Source organism: Tenebrio molitor, chromosome 1, assembly GCF_963966145.1.
Source record: "Tenebrio molitor chromosome 1, icTenMoli1.1, whole genome shotgun sequence".
NCBI classification, from domain to species: Eukaryota; Metazoa; Arthropoda; class Insecta; order Coleoptera; family Tenebrionidae; genus Tenebrio; species Tenebrio molitor.
Window position 1 is genome coordinate 18,522,152 of NC_091046.1, and position 16,292 is coordinate 18,538,443.

Consider the following 16,292-nt stretch of genomic DNA (forward strand, 5'->3'; position numbering starts at 1 on the left):
TTTTACGTGTTAAAATTTTTAATTTGACAATACGAGATACTAATTCAAAATACTGTTCAAATTTTGACAATTTTTTATAACATATAACAGGAAAGGAAAAACAAAATAATCAAGGCAAGTTCTTGGTACAGTTGGGAGTAAAAAAAACGGGCATCAAAATTGTGGCATATTCAAAAATTCAATATAACCCATTCTTTATTGTCAATGTGACAGTTTATGACAACTGGAACATTTGAAGAATTGATCAGACGTACCTACTACCTTGTCAAAAATAAATTACTCCCTATATTTCGAACTTTTAGAGAAATAACGTTTTTCATGTTGTGTAACTAGAATTTTCAGAAGTAATTTTGAAGAATGCCTAAGGTTGGTTACTATGAATTGAGGGATTAAGTTCAATTAAATATGCCGACAGAAACCAAAATTGATTGTGAAACGAAAAATCATCATCACTTAGCGAGGCATTAGTCATTAATTTGCAACTGTGACAAGGAATTAGCCACAGCCTTACATTTTTGAGATATCTTTTATCCGCCACCAGAAACCACATAGCCCCCAACCTAACCAAATTTATGGCAACCTAGTATCGAATATACCTAAATCCTAGAGAGTAATTTATTTTTGACACGATTGTAGCACAGTTATTAACTAAACTGTCACAATCAGTCTAAATAAGTTTAAATGTAGGAAGGGCGGTTTCACACTTATGACTGTTATGTCAAAAATTATGTCTGGTTTTTTTTACTCTCCACTGTAAGTGCCTTAAAAGTCCGGAAACTTTTGTTGAAATTCCTCGAAAACTAGAGGTGTTGAATAGGACGATTCGCCGTTTCTGAAGTAACACTGCACAATGAACATTTTTTGCTCTGAAGTGAACATATTGCAATAGCAATTTTAATAGTCAATAATTAATAATGATAGTTCTCCATTGTAATGACATCTGATGAGTGATGACATTTGAATTACATTTTTACGTGTTGCCAACTGAAGCGTATTACTCACGGACCTCTGGATTTTTTTTATTTTCGATCGCATGGTATTACTAAACACTTTTTTGTCAAAAACCATTAAAAATAATTATATATTTTCTTCAAAAAATGCTAACTATGCGACTCTAGAAGACAAACTGAACGTGTTTCTATCTGAGTCGGTCAACACCGGGCTACCGAACATCTGCCTATTGTTCTTTTTCCACATACAATTAATTCCAAACAAGTTTCAATATAACAATATACTCTTCCCAAAGTCATTCTATATTGTTCACTAGTATTTTTCTTGCGAAAATAACAATTTCTAACTGGAAAATTTCAGTTCTTATAAATAAACAATAAAGTAATATGTTTTAATATGTTTTATTTATAACTCATTTAAAAAGTTTCGTTCAAATCCGAGCTCTTGCTACCGGTTCCGAAATAAAAACCTAACGTTACTCCACTATGGTATTTATAACAATTTCGGTAGTGCAGCAAAAATGACTAACAAAGATCGTCATGTTCATTAACGCGCAATTCTATGTCACTATATTTCTCCCTTTCACGTAACTATTATTTTTGCCATAAACGTGGTTTGCTTTTTTGTTTCCATTATTATTTGCAAAAATTGTATAGTACATTAGAGCAGTAGCACTAGTAATAATAACTAATTTTCTTTTCTTGTTAATTTGAGACATTGTGAACTGTAAATGCCGTTGGCGTGGCGTGCGACCTCTTGAAATTTCCAAAGAGCCACGTGCCATGCAAATCCGTCGCGTAAATCGTCAGATTCTTCCATAAACAGGCCGATTTACTCGTGGTGGACCAGCACGACGGATAATTCCGTGGAGTGGCGTGGATGTTTATGGTGTCGGTCGTAAAAATGCTCGACGTTGTTCGTCTATGGCTAGCTAATAGCTAATAGCTATCCTGATATATGTACCGTTTTGTTGAAATATTGTTAATTTTCAAACTTACACTCATGTAAAAATCAACAGAGCCAACAAATTTGAAAAAAAGTTTCGGCCTGACGTCAAAAGAAAGCAAGATTATTTAAAAAATACGAGTATGATGTCAAAATTAGCGAATAATTCTATATCCAGGTTATATTTCGTTGAAGCTGTTTGTTATAAATACACTCTAACAGTAGGTAATTAAGCAATAATAATTGACTTGTTTGTTTGTTTGTATCTATCTATCTATCTAATGTTTTTTGTACATTCTTATGTAAAGTAATGTAAATATTTCTGAAACAAAAATCTTAATTTTAAAACATTCTTTTTGCTATGGTATAACCGTAAATGGATAGAATTGTCAAAGGATTACCTCAAATAAGTAGGAACTGAACTCGGATGCTGTCAAGACAGCGATTATTACAGGTCATCGGATTAAAGGGCCCAACTCGGACACACCGTTAATTTTAACTCTACAACGGCACATTTTCGGAAAAAATGGTAAATAAAAATGTTGATTCTTTTGACAAGTTCTCTTTCTACATGAACGTCCATAACACCCTGTATACTTGTCTAATGCAGTTGTTAAAAAGTATTTAATAAAAGCCGATTTTAAATTTATTGGTATTGTTTTAAGTATTGAAAAAATATAAAGATTTTGTTGTTTAACGAAACAAAATTAAAAATACATACATATATACTTCTCTAAATACACACTTTTTGCGGAGTATCTATTCGATATTTGTAAATTCATGAAAGTCAAGGGTTGTTCAGTTCTCAACCGTAAATTCCTGTCTGTAATATGTGGTGTAAATTGCTTTGTTGTTTTTGATATACGAGTACCAATATCAGATTTTTAGCCGGACTGCTTAAAATCATTAGCGAAATGAGACATGGCCTGAACTTGGGCGTCGGCAATTATAAGAATGAAAACTTTTCAATTTTTATTTTGATAATCCAAAAAAATAATCATTGTCATTTATACAGCCTGTGTATTCTCAAACTCGAACATAGGCAATTAACATTGTATTGAACGTTTTTGCGCGATTGTACTCTATTTGGTTGTTTACCACGTCTGTTTCCAAGATGGTAAGCTCTGTTTACTCGTTGCTAACGATAAACTCGATGGTAAGTAATTTTTGGTGTTCTAGAACGGTAAGTAAAGTTTATTCAAAATTAATCGATTATTATAATAATTTTTATGTAGACAGAAGTTGAAGACAAGATGTTAGCACTTTCTGGAAACTCACACGGCTCTTGTGGTCGGCATTCCTTGCCGCTGCAATGAAATAATATTAGCGAACTTGCCGCGACATTAGTATTATCAAAATTTTTATACCACAAATTTTCCTTGTCTTCTTAATTACACGTTGAGGTCGTTAGTTTCAAAAATTCTTTATTTGTGACGCACCCCACATTCAAAGTTTCTTCTACAATATCCACTTCGTTTTCGGAATCACTAATATCACTCATTTTACTGCTTGTTTTTCAACACAACTGGCGATATTTGCGCACAAAAACTGCAATGGCGGTAGTTGTTTGCAGATTGCCTTAGAAACGCGATACAAAAATCGACATTGTGGCAACACGATGTGAAGGGCGTCGTATCGCATTGCATTCTAGTTAGGAATGTTTTGTAATAAATATTCAACGCGCAAAAAATCTCATAAGCATGACGAACGTTAATGACAATGTACGGATCTCAGGCAATATTGGAGTCGTCGCAAGCTCCTCCTTCAAACAATTGTCTTCGATCCGTACATTGTCATTACCGTTCTTTATACTTAATATACTATTTTGTTCATTCCTACTCGCCAATTAAACTTACAGGTAAGGTAATTGTATCAATAGAAAGATAAAATTATTGCGCTTGAAATGATACTAATAATAATAAGACTAAAGGTGCTATTTTTATTTTAAAATACTAATTTAAAACTTGGAGTTTTTTAAATATGACATGCCATGATTTTCAAATTGGACAGCATTTGTCAAAAAATTTAGTAATTTGTTGGGTTAAGTCAGCGAATTTCGGTAAATTACTGTCAAAATTATTTACGAAAAAATGGATACATACTTACTCCATACAGATTAAGACAAATTTCTCTTGACGTAAGTTTATGTAAATCGTGGATACTGAATATCCTCAGGAAGTACAAATATCATCACTACAAGACACAATGGGCCGTATGAATGAAAACGGAGCATTTGCCTGGGAGCATGAGCAAGGAGCAAAAGCAAATTGTGGTCTGAGTAAAATCATTTGCTCAACTTTAAATGAATAAACAAATACTTCTACTCATACCTTGTGCTTTCTGCCATAAGAGCAAATGCTCTATTGATTTTTATCAATTATAGTGTGTTGTAGCGTCAGAAATGACATTTCTAAGCTAGGGTTATTTCACCTGTAATTAAAAGAAAACGAACAAATAATATTTTAAGTGAAAATGAAACCACGAAACTTCTTTCCTTTCAAATGCTGAACTTCAGCGACTAGTAATGCTGGAGCAACTAAAAACTTTGAGAACACAGAGACGCTTTTATCAAATTCAAATTGAAAATTTATGGTTTTTGTTAAATAAAATAAAATATAAAGTCCTAGAAACTGGTAATTATACATACTAATATTACAAAATTACTGTATAATTTTTATGTTAATTTAACAGGTTTCATGCTCTTTTACCAATAGGGATGCTATTATATTAATTATTATAACATTAATATATCGTGCTTGTGGCAGCATGTTGATTGTAGTTGGGGATTTTGCAGATGTACATAAGTACATCGAGCAAGATAATTTCAAGTTATTATGATGTAAGTACAGTTGCCGAATTAAAATTTCGGGCACTATTTTTCTATCACTTCAACAAAATCTCTGTAAAGCACCTTCTACTGTCATTATGATTGACATTAAATCATCGCTTTGATATGTTGCCTACCCGTTATTATGCCACAAATGACAATTTTTGAATGCCAAAAAGACAAAAACATGACAAGAGTAAAAAATAAGGTTATTAACGTAAAGGTTGTTTTAGAGTTTATATCATGACATTGCAGTAGTGCCCGAAATTTTAATTCCGCAACTGTACATGAATTTTTTTTAATCAGTGAGTCTTATGTGGCAGATTTGAAAACAATGAAATGGGGAATGAGTGATGGTGGATACCATTTGAAGAATTATGTCATTACCCCCGTGGCCAACACTAATACAGACACTAATAATGACGTACAGATCAGAACTCAGAATCCTGTTGAGCAGTCATTTCGGGTTTGGGAGGTTTCCCATTCTTAACACTGGAATTTCTTTAAAAATTGAGAAAGTGCAGTGGATAATTTTAGCCACAGCTGTGCTGCTCAATATGGCTTGTGGCTTAAAGAACAAGATCTACCACGATTAAGCCAAGAAGAAGAAAGGGTTTTTAATTTTGTAAATAATGTTCCTGTGGAGCCGGGTCATAGAAATGGGAACAATCAATGTACAATGTAATAATGTATTAAATAATTAAATATATTAATAATAAGTCAAAATGCGGAGGCGAGACGCCGGTAATTATGTTGATTAGCACTGCACTATTACTTGATAGTTATATCCGTAATAGTGTATGTACTCCGGCAAAATTGCCGTGCCGCCGGGTGGAGGTGGGATAGTTTCATACATTAATTTTAATTTTAATGCATGATCTTTCCTTAATTGCCAAACTCGTGATAAAATAAAAAGTTCAATTATAAAAACACAAAACAAACATATTACTTTATAACCACTACCTACATGAATGATTTGACCAAGATATTTGGGTTAACCCACTAACAAATGCTGGTTAACTTTTTGGTTAGAGAAACTTTGGTTAGGATGCCAACCAAGTAATGAAAAACACCTAACCAAGCAATTTAATAGTTAACCAGTTTTATTTGGGTTAACCCACGACTGAAATACCGGGCCTAAGACTCCGTTCCCGTGGGAGGGCATCGGCTAGGCCGATGGGCTTCCCTCTCCCCTTAGTCCCACACATAAATTGCGAACCGCGACGCCCGTTGCCCACGGAGCGGTGGGATTGGTTGGTCTGCCGGAACGCTTTATGGGTAAACAGATTGTGGTCTGTCATTTACCCGGACCGCAACTGGGGGTATTAGACCGCAGTCTCCCCCGTCTTCTTCTTGCCCGAAGGCAAGAAAGATCTTATATACACCGCGCATCGCTCCTCGAGAAGGGGACCCTTGCAGTGTTTTCCGCGCATCGGTCCCCCGAAGGGGACCCTCACGTCAGGGCCTATCCGAGTTCCTCCCGGTGGTCACTTCTTTACCTGCATAACCCGTTTTAACGGACGAGTTGGGTGTTGGTAATTTCGCCATCAAGCAACATTTCGAGATTAACATACAGGTAAATTCGCCACCACCGTTTAATGGCATGCTAAGCCTATCGGTAATTTCGCCACTGTACTTCCCGGAATTAATCTACACCTACCTGCCCATAAGGACGGCGTCGGCGGACGGCCGACATAAATATTTCTGTATCTGAGACAGGAAAATTAAAGCAAGTAAATGCATGTAAAGTAACGCTTAAGGTATAAGATTATATGGCCCTTTAAAAGTATTTGGCCAGAGATAAACGTTCCTTTTGTCGCAATTGCTGTAGGCGGTCAGCACAACCATAAATCATGCTTCAAGCAATTCTCTGTTGTGAATTCCAGAGCCGGTCTCAAAACAAATGCGTACCGACGAAATTATATTTATTTATTAAATATACAATACTATTACAAATCATCTTTACTGTCTTCAAGACACAAAGTACTAAAGGGAATTTCGTTACAATAACAAAATTTACAATAAACATGAAAAACATGTTCTATCATAAATTTTTAATCCCTGCCCTGAACTAAGGAAAAGGGATGCAGCTGCACGAGCCGAGACAATCGTCTTAACGCCAATATTGGTTTCCATTATTGGGATAATTTTAGTGCTGCCATATAATCTTATACCTTAAGCGTTACTTTATATGGAAAAACAATTTATTATTTAAGATTACAATGGAAAGATACACATTTTAAAAATTCTAATCGACTTAATTCTTTATTATTATGTCGTTTTATCATATTATTTATAAATTTTTGTCTGTCTCTGACATGCTTATTATGAATTTTTGCTACCAAATGTAGACTTTGTATTTTCACATAAGTGTCCATTTGAAATTCTTTCAGTTTTTCTAAAAACAGAAATAAATTTGGATGTGCTTTATACATAGAGTCATTGAAATTACGATGAAATGATTCACATGCATTTGTAGTGCGTGTAATGCATCCAGAGTTTTCGGCCCAAATTTATTGCAAAGCAATCGCCTATTTCAGCAGGATCTAAATAGGTTAACGCAAACGTTAAAGTCCTCGTCGAAAAATAGTCAATTTTGACTTAAATTGTAAAACATTTTAGAATAGGAGAGAAAACCGTCTTATAACTACCATAAATAATTCCGTAAATAAATAGGGGCTGTTACTTTATAGTTCTCCCAGAGCTGCAGCGGTTTTATGGCAGGGTACCATTGTATAAACGTTAACAACACCGACAATAGGTTTAAACCGCAAGTACAACCCCTAATCGTAAATTCGTCCAAGTACTACCCTGTAAACTGACAGGTATAGAACGAAAATGATGATTGACAGGGGTCTGTTTATGTCGCGTATCGGCATCTCAACAGACGTAATAATTACTATTGCCCTGCCATAAAACCGCTGCAGCTCTGGGAGAACTATACCTGATGTTTGCTCTTCCTTGAGTCGGCACTGCACAACAAAGGGGCAATAAAGTTAGAGGGTATTATGGTAGTTATAAGACGGTTTGCTGTCCTATTGTGAAATGATTTACAATTTAAGTCAAAATTGACTATTTCTAGACGAGGAATTTACACGTAACCACTGACCAATTGAACTGGATTTATCATGATACTCATTTGTCAGACCACATTTTTGTATTTTCGGTACCATGCTTCATGCTTGAGCAAGATGGAACCGGCAACCGATAATTCGAATATTGGGCCAAGTTTCTTCGACTGCTTTGTGAATGGCTTTTTCAAAATCCATCACAACTTCATAAATATGTATTTACTGATAATAGTTTACATTCGTTTAGAACTAAATTAAACATTTTTTTATAAGTTTCTGCTCGCTTATCCGGTAACAAACAAAATAAAAACGGTAGAGTAAAGTGACCTAATAAGGCTCCAGTGGAGTAAAATAAAATTCCAGTTTCGGGGAATGTGGGTTGTATACTCTGTAAATTGTGACGGGTGTCAATCAATTTGCCGGGGGTCCTTCGAGCAGAAGTTATGGTCATAAAATGCATTGCTTTGTGTCAGGTAGAAATGCCGACACTGACGACGGCCAACAAACCATTATTTGGGAATACTCGCACTACAAATACGGTAAAAGAAATTTTGTATTCAGAAAAATCATTCATTCGAACTTCTGTGACAAAACAAAGCGACAGAAAAATTGGAGCATATTATCGGGTTGAATGTTAAAAGATTAATAAATTCGGATGCAATTCTTGTAATAAAGTGACCATATTCCACACGTGAATTAACAATTGATTTATTTAACGATGGATCATGAAAACCATATAAAATTAAAAACATCACATCCTTATTATAATTAGGTACACTGGCGGCCATTAATTTGGAAACATCGGCCTAATCTAGTTTACTGGATATTTCTAATATTTGATAGTGTAAGCGTTATGTCATGAACTCATGTCACTCATGTCATCGTTGAGCGCATTCAACAGACTGTCGCAGCCAAAATTGATATGTCAATAACATTGTCAAAGTGACAAACAATTTACAATAGAAAAATCTTGGTGTTTCCAAATTAATGGCCGCCACTGTACGAGTACCACAAATATCACCAATCGTGATATTTGTTACTTCGTTGTTTATATACTGCTACGAAAGAGAAAATCAATTCTGATTTAAAATATTGCATAATTAAAAGGGATTCTGGCATGAAATTGATAAATTGGAAATTGAAAATCACTTAGAAACATTTTATTTTGGGACTTTCTTCCAGAATTAGTGGATCCCAGACATCAAAGAGGTCAGCCAAATACTAAAAAAATACTTATAATTTTGCATTGTTAATATTGTAAAATTAACTCAATTGGAATTTTTATTCATTTAGATAAGGCGTTAAAAATCAATTTTTTTATTTTTATTAAAATAATAAAAAGAAATTAATTAATGAAAGTTGATAAGTTGGTTATCTGAAAAAATTGTAGTAAGTAATAACACTATGTCGATGTCGATATTCTCTACCTTCTTGTTTACCTGCAACATTTTTGGTAAACATTTGGAAGGGTCGTTTCACTTATTATACCTGCATCTTTCATATTGTAGGTAAAAAAAAACATTTACCAATTGTTCCTGAAGTTTTGCATTTTGTCCTGTGCACTAAGAAGTTACTTGAATATTTACAAGATATGGTCGTATGAATCTAGATATTGCCAGTAATCGGCTGTCTTAGAAACCACTGGGGATTATATTCTGAATCAATTCCAATTTTAACAATGGGGCAACGCAATAATGACGAGTGAGAGAGGCTAAGAAATAAGTAATAGTTTAACTGCTAGTAACTTTGGAAGAATAATAAATATGAAAATTACCACGACACTGCAAATACGATAATAGTATATTATGGTACGAGTCTTATAAGAAGCATTTTATCGCACGCACTCCCTAAAGGAGTAAGTGCGATAAAATGCCTTATAAACGAGATGTCATACAGTATTTTTTCTACTTTGCCACTTTTTCAATGAAAAAAAAAAAAAAATTTAAAATTCAAAACCGTTAAAGTTGAAGGATTCCACCCAAGGTCACGTCTGCGGTCTGCCGCGACACCAGAGTATCCGTCAAAATTAAAAAATTAAATTTCACTATTTTTAGTATTATTATTATTATATCACTGATCAGTGCGACCTGTTTTTATAACATCGCAAAAATTGCAGAGCTGAAATGCGTTGAAGACCCCCTGTAATAAATGACGGCCCAAAGCAATGGACTGACCGAACCCTCGGTCATAAAAGTATTAGTGCGTTATAAGGACCTGCGTAAGTCGGTCTCACTAGCCATAAACTATGTCCGAGCGGCAAGGGCCGCGTCGTCTTAAGTACTTTTGGTTGCCTATTTTCGGATTTATTTTTTATAAATAACAAAAAAACTACGACAGTAAACGAAAAAAGAAAATGTCATCGACCTCCATATTTTAATTATCTATCAAATGAGTGTTTACTTACCGCGAAAAAACGTTCCAGGACAAGAAAATCCGAAAAAAATGATTTCGCGTTTTTATTTAATTACAAATTAATTATTATACTTTTTTAAAAAATAATATGTCATCGACCTCCGTTTAGGTGCCTAGTAACCAACCAAAAGTCAAGCATTGCTTCAAAGTTGATTTTGTAGAAAAATTCCGAAAAAAATAACTCCATGTATTTAGTATAGGCGCTACGTGATGGGATCGTGGAGCCTATACTGGAATACTGTAATATTTTCTCATAGAGAAAATAAAATACTATAGAATGAAAAGTCCCTAATAAATTTTTGGAAAATCGTTTAGCGCACCCTCACCACACCGCAAGAGGGCGCAAATGTTTTAAAAAGTCAAAACTTTAAAATCAAAGTAATCTCAATAATCTAAAAATCAGTCAAAGCAGTGTCAATCTTTATGTCACTATCTTGTAATTCAAAATGAGGCTGTGTCACGTTCACAAATAATGTAGTACCGCTGCTAAGATTGCTAAATTTGTTGTTGAGAGAATCAAGCAAAATTTATATAGAAAACACTCAACAAATGGATAGAAAAATAATACTTCAAGACCAAGAGATTACACCATTATTTGATACACCTCATCTTATTAAAAGAATTAGAAATTATAGGATAACAAAACATTTGGTTTGGGAAGTAAACGAAGAAATTTTAAGTGTGAAAATGGACCATGTAGTGAAGGTTTGTCTTTATGATTCAGCGTGGAGCGAATTAAGAGCCCTCCACAAAATTACGGACATGGAGATAAGATCCAAAAGACGTCCTATGCAACTCAAGTTTTGAGTCGTCATAATCATGATTAATTCAACTATCACGCTATTAGTTAACTGTGGTAATTTCTAATAACATTGTTGTTAATAATCTAATATATATTTTAACTAACAGGTAGAACAAACCTAAATGATGAAGACTTGGGAACTGCAAAAACAATAACTTTTTTGACAAACTCTTTGATAATAATCTGGAGGGAGGGACATTTCGCCCACGCTGCGAGAAACCTCTTGCTTGTGGAGTTTACAAAAATCCGGGGCACACAACATTTTGGCAGGAAGCACTCCTACACTTACGCAACATATACCTACTTTGGAAAAATTTTTGGATTAAAAAAACAGCATTTCCTTCCATAAAAAAATTTAATGAAAACATTGGAAGGATTTTTGGATTTATTCTAAAATTTAGCAGAAAGTGGCAAGTGTGAGTTTTTTAGAGTTCGTAAAAAATGTTAATAAGATTCATAATATTTTCAAAATTATATTGAGTAACATAACTTCGGCCGATAATATTAAAAGCAAAATTTCAACGGTAATTCAAACTTAAGTACCTAATGTTAATTTTTCGTTCACTTAAAAATAAAATTGAAGATGAAATTATTGGTAAAATAATTCATTTAACCACATTTACATTAAGGGGTACAATTTAATTTTAAATGGTAGGATACGAGAACGCGGAGAACGATAGCATTTAGGAATAATATTTATAAAAGTAAAGCAGAACTGTATCAAAGACGGTTGAAAATAAAATATCGAAAGTACCTATTGGCGTTTTAATTTGTTGTGAAAATTCGCAATGATAAAAAATCTAAGGAAAGGTAAACGCATCCAGTAGGCTGTGATTTTGCACCGTCACCAGGATAAGAGATGGCGGTAAAATCTTTGTGCCCAAAAAATGTATAGGGAGTTTGCGTTCTATATGTTCTTATTTTGTCTATGTATTTTCTTTAATACTGGTGGCATCTAACAATTTCATCAAGAAGTAACACCCTGGAAGCAGTAGTGTGGTGCCCCAAACATTTTAACACTTTAGTACCAGAACTCACCACATAAACGGTAATTATTTGTTTTCGTGAGATTTAAAACTATTTTGTCGGGGGAGTAAATTTTATTATATGGTGCTAACAACAGGAACTTCTTCATTACCCCATAATCATGAGCATTCAGTGGGATGACTGTTAACATGCCTGATACTATTTTTCACGAATACGTAACCGATGTTTCTATAAATTTTTTTCATTCTCAAATTGTGTTAGTTCCTAATATGGAATATATATTTCGACGTATCTTTTGACGTTTTTTTAAGAAAAACATCCAGATATGTTGTTTTTTTTTTAAATTTAATTATCTGTTTTTATTTTATTTAAATATTTTATTTGATTGATTTGTTTGTGTTTTTCTTAAAATAATAAAGCATTTAATAATTTTTTATAATCATAATTTGTAGTATTCCATATTAACCATAGCGGTATTCCATATTATGAACACTTTTTTTACTAACTGCAGAAATACTTTTTTCAGAATATTACGATTTACTGTTAAATTTTAAAAGCCTTGTTACCAAAAATGCTAGAATTGGCTTCATAGTATCTCCCCCAAATACTTGGCATTCATATTTTTTAATTTTTCCTAAATTTTCAACTTTTATTAATAAAAATAAAAATGGTATTCCATATTTGGCCACTCTACTCTATGTAATGTCCATCTTTAACACCATGGATGGTAAAAAATTGACAAAAGAATTGCGTCCAATAATTAAAAGTATGGCTCGAGTATGCTTCCCTTGTGTGGTCACCGATATATGATGTTCACTCTTCTCTTCTGGAGCGAGTGCAACGCAGATTCCTGAAGAATGTAGTCTTCATGTTGAATGGTGCATATCCGCCTCGTGGGTGTCCACAAGGTCTTCTGCTCGGTGAGGTTGGTCTGCAGTCTCTGCTTGATAGACGCATGGAGCATTCGGTGATCTTTTTGTTCAAATTGTTCAGAGGGCTGCAGGAATGTCCTCACGTTCTGGAGAGGATCAGCTTGAGGGTTAGCCGGTCGGGATCTAGGGTAAGGAGTGTTTTCTACATTGGTCAGCGTCACACGGACATCGGGCTCAAGTCACCCGTCACTCGAATGCTGCGAAATTACCAGAGTGTCGAGGCCCACATCGATATTTTTTGTTGCAGCATTTCGCAAATCAAAAAATTCTTCTCCATCTCCTCGTGAATTAGGGCAATCCTACTCAGATGAGTGCTCGGTAGTTGTAGCCTGGGTGTTGGGATTCTCTCTGTGTAATGGTTGTTGTGTTGTGATTGTGTTTTGTGTATCATTTTCTTTTTGGCAGGGCTTCTAATTGGGCGTCAAGCCTGTTAGCCGTCAACAATAATAATAATAATAATAAAAGTACCATCAAGGTAGATGCGTGTTACCGAACTAAGAATGCGAAGATTTGATTGACACGAAAAGACAACAATATTATCAGAATCATTGTTTATGAACAAAAACGGTCTATCTTGATATCTAACTCACTTAATATAGGGTGCACTTCACCAACACTTTTAGGAATAGGTGGAAAACATTTCCGGCGAGCGTTGTATACATACCGGGTGGGGCATCGTATACGCGCACGCGAGACTTCTAATTAAATAAAATTGTCGAAATTTTCCAGACTTACCTGGCTATTGGTAAGGTACATTTCATAATTTTTTGATAATTTTTCACTTACAAACAAAGCCAAAAAAAAATTAAAATGTAAATTTCAACCAAAAAGTCTAATTCTGATTTTTATACTAACCTATCCAGATTCACTTCCTATAATTATTTACGAAATCTACGAAAAAAATACCAATTAGATTTTGAATTAAACGCAGTTTTACATTTCAACTTTCAAAATCATTTTTATTTATGACCTGCTACTTGTGCTGTCGTAAATTTAGGTGACAATGGAAACTGTCAATTTTATGGCAAAAAGGTTTAAAACGGTCGGCTATACCTTATAATTTTGGCTGGTTTTTCGGCCAAATCTTCAACTGCTTTTCTCTTGCATGATGCACTGATCGGTTTAAACTAACTAAATTTGCGCGATGGCAATGATCCCGATTTGACTTTGTTACGACAAAATTAGAAGAATTGTATTCTCCAAGGGTATGAATTGTGCACTTGCACTTTCTGTCCACACATTTCCACAAACTTTCATTAGTTGATTTAATTATTTTATAAAACTAAATTTATAATTTTCAACCACCAACATATTTTTATCGCGAATACTCGAAATAATTTTAATATCCATAATGAATACTCTGGACACTTCACTAACACTAATTGGAAGAGGAATAAACAACTAAGGCAAATTCTAAGCATTTCCCCCGACCCCCACCTTTTTGTACAAATTCCAATTTCCTAAAGTTGGGCCAAGTGTCAGGTAGTTACTGAAATCCACCCTTATTGGGTATGACCCTCAATAAAAATTTATTGAAAAATATTGGTGGCGAAATTACCGATGGGATTTTTCTCAACGGGGATGCGCAAAAGATTAAGGTAATTACTGGTGGCGTGATTACCTGTCCCCGACGAGTTCCTCCCGAGGTTATCGGGGATTACTGCGATAGGTAATCGACCGGTGGTAGCCGGACTAGATTATAATGACGAGTATTTTGCTTGAAATTGGCAATAAATACATTCATGAGAGGGAGAAACAATTTTGTTTACAAGGATAAATTAAAATGACATACGACATTTACAAATTGTACTCTACTCGTATTTATGTACATGGTATGAGTAAACGGGCGCACTCGAACTGCGGTCCAAGTACGGTCAGGTAAAAAGGGTAGGTAATAATCGGTCTTACTAGAAATCTCCTCCCGAACTGCGGGTAAGACCTTGAGAGGTGAACATTTTTTTTATCAGTCAACAACACAGAATCTCACATAATATTTTCTTGTGAAAGTAACATGCAATTTATGTGTAATCAACAAAAATTCTTTGTTGATGGAACATTTGAATATCGCCAAAACAGAATTTTATTTTTCAGTGCATATAATCCGAGCTTTACTGATCAGATATGTGCTTCGTCGAGTGGCAGAGTGCATAAACACACGTGGAGGGGCTACTCATTAATTAACATTTCAATTGTTTTATGTGACACAAATTTGTTTAAATTTTCATCGTTTGTATATTTAGTTGATATACCTCGTATTACACCAAGTTTCGTCTTAAAAATTAAACTCCTTGTATGTGTTTCGTTTTTTTTTGTCGCTTAGTATATATCTATGCATGTAAACAGAAATAGCCATACAGCTGAATTAAAAAAAAAACGGGAAATGTCAAAAAAAATGACTGTCTGTTTTTTTCACTTTTGTCATGGTTTGAAAATGGCTTTTAGAAATTAGGTACTGTCAAGTAGACAATTAATTGACAAATATTTAAAACCAAATTTACAGGAGGAAAAATTTTATTTTCCGTTTTTTCTGAATTCAGCTGTATGTCCTTTTTGCAAATTAATTTGACCTGTAGACAAAACAGGCCTATTTCGTTTTCGGTCAAATTTGGTCCGGTTTATGGTTTACGAATCCGGTTAATTTTTCAAACCCAAACTTCTGTGCATATTGCCCGGCACGGGAGGCACGGGCACGGGACGGGAATAATGTTCGGTCGGATTGACCGACGAGCCGACGACGCCCGATAATTTTCAGACCGGGAACGGTTAAATTTAAGATTCGATGTGTACGGCTTATACAGTGTGGAAAATACTTATGGAATAAATTCAGTAATTTCAAAACTAATGACATTTGTCGAAAACGCTGAAACAGGTCAATTTTTATTTCTCATGATGCTTACTGTTACTTCACTTGTTCATGACGTCATCCAGTTTTGACTTATCAGCAGCTTTTTTAAATGACGACCCCCACGTTTTTCTTCTCTTTCTGATAGACCTTGCTACTACCTAAACGATGAATGAAAAAAATTGGTACCTTACATAACAATTTTTTTGAGAAAATCACAAATTTTAATTGAAAAATTTAATTTAATTTTTAATTTAAAAGTTTTAATTGAGCTCAAACAAAAACGACAGACATCTAAGGTTAACAATAAAATTTAATGCAAATGTTGAAATTGTCCCCCACCAACCATTTGGCACTCTTCGAAACTTTGTACACTGCGCTCAATTATTTCAGGGCTTATTTGTTCCATTTCAGTGCGAATTCTCTGCCGTAAGTCTTCTAAATTGTTTGGTCTATTAAAATAAATTTTGTATTTTAAATAAATCCATACGATAAGAATTTTTACATTAAAAATTAAATTACA

General features: G+C 34.2%; 1 protein-coding gene and 2 long non-coding RNA genes across 6 annotated transcripts in view; 2 read left to right on the forward strand and 1 right to left on the reverse strand.

Moving 5' to 3' along the window:
• Positions 1-16,292, forward strand: part of LOC138128952 (ras-related protein Rap-1) — a 79,993-nt gene that overhangs the window by 12,513 nt on the left and 51,188 nt on the right. The gene's annotated exons all lie outside the window — the stretch shown is intronic.
• Positions 3,061-3,568, reverse strand: LOC138138925 (uncharacterized). The gene is made up of 2 exons (XR_011162158.1): positions 3,264-3,568; positions 3,061-3,203 (listed from the first exon to the last, which is right to left on the reverse strand). It is a non-coding gene; the product is annotated as an uncharacterized lncRNA (long non-coding RNA).
• LOC138141580 (uncharacterized) lies at positions 4,554-5,430 on the forward strand. The gene is made up of 2 exons (XR_011163196.1): positions 4,554-4,735; positions 5,047-5,430. It is a non-coding gene; the product is annotated as an uncharacterized lncRNA (long non-coding RNA).